We start from the raw sequence: 3,179 nt of genomic DNA, 5'->3' as shown, positions 1-3,179 counted from the left end.
CAGTTCTATAAAATTAACTCCTCTTCCACCTGATCTTGTGGTGTTTCATGAATGCATCCGCTTCTCAACTAGACATCTGCAACTCCTGACTCAGTCCAATGGTATGATTTCATAGTTGTTTAAACAATGCCATCAGAAATCTGTTCCCCAGAGTATATGGCATGATCCTTTTCCACCACACTCTAAGATTGTTCTTTTTTGCTGAAGATAGAACACCTTAGCCGATAATTGATTGCAAGGATTTTATGGAAACATCAATGTAAAACAGAACAAACAAAACTATCAGTAGATGACAAAAGTCTAAAAATGGCTATCATGTACATATTATTGATAATTTTCAAAAGTGAATAATCTGAATAGAGTTCATTATAAGAATAATGCGATTGACAAACACATCTGGTTGTTTCTGTTGTACAAAACAAAATAAATTCAATCCAAAAAACATTTTAGAGAAAATATCTATAAACACAATGTATTGGCAATATTTTCAAAGAGGCTATATTATATCCAATTTATAAAAATGCTTATATATAACCTTACAAAGAAAACATTTTCATATATAACATAAAAATCCTGAGACATTAGATGCCACAAATACCTAGCACTTCATTAGAATTTAGTAAAAATATATCAAAGTTATCAAGTAAATAGAGTCAGTACATCTGAAGTAGATTCTAAACATTAGAGTATTAATAAAAATGCATAGATAAGTGAAGTGAATCCTCAACGTAAAACTACCAGCCTAGCATATACTGGTTCCAAATAAAAGAAGTAAAGTTGCAACCAAGTTAAAGTTTGAAAATATAATTAATTATGACTGATAACACTATACTGCTTTTATCTAACATCAAGCAAAGCGACCCCAGGACTCTGATAAATAGAAATACATCATGGACAGTGAAAACATTAACAATTCTGGGGTTTGCATTGTCATCTCTTATAGCACCTCCTGTTTCCCCGGCAATCCTCAGAACCCAGACAGGAGCTTGGCCCCATCCGTGCATGCTGAAGGGCAAAGGCCTGGTACAGAGAATTATCCATTTCAAGCAGAAGGAAAATGGACCAGTTGTGGTGTTGGGACACATTACAGTATTGCCTGAAGGCCAGCAGATTCCATGTTCATCAGTTTGCAAATAATATACAAGGCTGTACCAGTGCAGGTTCTCACTTTAATCCTCTATCCCCAAAACACGGTGGACCAAAGGATCAAGAGAGGCATGTTAAACACCTGGGCAATGTGACTGCTGGCAAAGATGGTGCAGCGATGTGTCTATTGAAGATTCTATGATCTCACTCTCAGGAGGCCACTCCATCATTGGCCATGCAATGGTGGTCCATGAAAAACCAGATGACTTGGGCAAAGATGGAAATGAAGAAAGTACAAAGATGGGAAATGCTGGAAGTTATTTGGCTTGTGGTGTATTTGGGAATTCCCAGTAAACATTCCCTAGGATGAGGTCTGAGTGACAGTAACACATGTGTTATCCTGCTAGCTGTAGAAATGTAACTTGATAAACATTTAACACTGTAATCTTAAAAGTGTAAAGAAAAAAACACACATTCACAATTCTCCAGAAACTTCTTATGTAGAATACAGTTTTAAACATGTTTATGTTAATGACATTTTACCCATACAAATTTAAACTATGCAAACCTGAGCATCTCTTCTGATTGGACAATGCTTCCTAGACATCTTGTCAATGATAACATATCAAACAATCCTAACTGTTTCCAATTCTTGTCTTTTCCCACGGTGAAAGAACACATCTTTGCAACTTTCCAGAGGTCCTCTGGGAAATCTCAAAGGCAATTTTGGGCACTGAGGAGGCTGAGAAGACTGTGCTTGACTGTTAGCTGAAACAACTTTTGGCTGTTTGGCAGAGGACTAACAGGCCCTCTGCTTTATGTGAATTTCTCACTTTAAATTGTTTGCTCCATTTTGGGTGCAGATCCAGCCCCATGTGCCTGACCACAAACCAACATTTCCTGTCTCAATTCTCCTATTCATATAATGTTTGAGGATGTTTATTAAGTTTTAAGAATTCCCTCCCACCCCCAGATTTTCACAGGGTTTTGTTGATTTTCCCTCAACTTTCCACAAGTATCTTAAAAGCTTTGCTCACTCCTCCCTTCTCTGACTTAGGATTTGAGCATCTTTCTGTTATGCTGTTGCCCCACTCCTATTGCAATACTCCCCTTCTTAAGAAAGTTTTTGTAGACTAATGTCTAGATTAAACTTCTTTTCTTTGACAATAATGATGCCATGACTTGGACAAAATGCCCATTGCCTCTGGGTCCTGCTTTCTTCACCCAGTGCTGCCTTATTGGACTCCTTGTGCCTCTCCTTGGCTGGGGAAATCAGAATCCACAGTGGTAAGTCATGATTTCTAATCCAGTGTTCCAGACGTCTGTCTGTTGTAGCACAGTGAGAAGTTGACTTATATTTCTCTCATTTTTGTCATTTTCTTCTGTTTTTCTATCTTTCCCTTCTGCCTTTTTTGAGTGTGGTGAAAGCCCCTCATTCTCTCCTGAGAATCATACCTGAGTTGAAATCCCAAGGCCTCTAGCACCGGCAGGTGTCCCTTCCATTATCATGAGAAACCGTCAATTTGGCTGTTGTTCTCCAGACCCCTCAACTCTGGGGTATGCTCTGTGTTACTATGGTAATAATTCCACCCACTTTCTTCAAAAAAAAAATTGCAATATTTTACAACTTAAATTTCAATGGCCTCTTTGGAGAATGTAGAATTTTTCCAAATTGCCTCATTCTGTGAAGGGCAATTAAATCCTGTGCCACCAAGATCTCATCCAAGCAATAGATGCTTTGTTAGTGGTGGTGGGCATTTGGTACAAAGAGGCAGAAAAAAAAAATGCTCTCTCTCAAAAACTTTTCAGTGACCATTGCTTCTTTCAAAGACAGTCGTCCTTCCCCAATCTGTGACCTGTGTCTTCTCATCACCTATCCCCCAATCTCTCTTTTCTACCATCTTCCATGTTCCCTTCAGCTCCCTTTAATCCTTGGATCTTCCTCTTTCAACGCTCTATCTCCTCCACCTTTCCATCCACTCCTGCCAGACCTTTCCTCTCCCACTCTGGCCCCTCAATTCCTTATAATCCCTTGAGCTTTAAGTCCTGTCCCTTCATGGGAGGCTCTAGAGAAACCCAGGGGCACTAAGAGC

At 39.0% G+C, this 3,179-nt stretch overlaps 1 pseudogene; it reads left to right on the top strand.

Moving 5' to 3' along the window:
- The first annotated feature begins 813 nt into the window (after positions 1-813).
- On the top strand, positions 814-1,440 carry LOC129135622 (superoxide dismutase [Cu-Zn]-like; annotated as a pseudogene).
- Positions 1,441-3,179: the final 1,739 nt, after the last annotated feature.

The sequence above is a fragment of the Pan troglodytes genome, chromosome 7, assembly GCF_028858775.2.
Source record: "Pan troglodytes isolate AG18354 chromosome 7, NHGRI_mPanTro3-v2.0_pri, whole genome shotgun sequence".
Lineage (NCBI taxonomy): Eukaryota > Metazoa > Chordata > Mammalia > Primates > Hominidae > Pan > Pan troglodytes.
Note: the sequence above shows the minus strand (reverse complement) of the source record. Positions and strands in the feature narration are given on the sequence as shown.